We start from the raw sequence: 922 nt of genomic DNA on the forward strand, positions 1-922 counted from the left end.
GCTTGTTAATTACGAACGAATTTCTCCCTGTGGTGTTTGTGGTTTTTCCATCGGTTCCTTCAACTGCTTTCTTTTTTCTGTTTCTTTTTGACCTTTCTCACTCAGTAAAAATTTTGGTTCGTCTTTTTTGCCATCATCGTATTTGAAGTTTTTTTTAGCTTTGCATGGTTTTTCATCTTTTTTTTCGTTGCAAATCTGCCTTGTTGTTTTGGCTTTATCTGCATTAATTTGGGCCTATAGACGACTTATCTCTGTTTTGATCTTTTCCGCGTTTCTTCGCTCTTCCTCAATCTGATAATCCAATACCTCCATTAACTCTGCCAAATCGGTTATTTCTGCAATATATTGGGCGTTTTCTCCTTTCTTTTTGTTGCATTCCACCTTCTTTGTTGCGAACTTGCCGATTAAATTTGAGATGTGGTATTTGCTGGTGTCTAGATATTTCTTGGTAAGCTCGTCGCATTTTGTATTGATTTCGTCCTCCTTTTCTGTTGCGTTTATTGTAGCTATTTTTCATTTTAGTGCTACTTCAAACGCAGATGTGCCCACGGCCGCTGCTGCCTGTGATCTGCCTTTTGCTTTGCCGTCGGCTAATAGTCCTGCTGGATTCTTGGCCGTCCATGTTTGTGTGACGCTGGCGTACGTCAAAAGCTCGCCGACGTAAGTGACAGTCTTAGAACCCTGGAAAAATTTTTTGCGGCGTCGCTTGCTGTGTCTAAGATTTTGCACGCATTGCCAGACCCTGCCACATCTGTTGTGCCCTGTTGAGTTAAGCCGGTGTTTGTTAGTTCCGGTTCGGCTAGTTGTTTGGCAATGGCAGTCGTTAGTGTGGATTTAGACCCACAGTTGAGCGCTTCGAGCCTTCCGAGGCCGTTGGCCGAGCCCGCCGCATTCGCCAAACAATATCCTGTTTTCGTGCTGT

Source organism: Trypanosoma equiperdum, assembly GCF_001457755.1.
Source record: "Trypanosoma equiperdum strain OVI genome assembly, contig: ctg_555, whole genome shotgun sequence".
In the NCBI taxonomy this organism is placed as follows: Eukaryota; Euglenozoa; class Kinetoplastea; order Trypanosomatida; family Trypanosomatidae; genus Trypanosoma; species Trypanosoma equiperdum.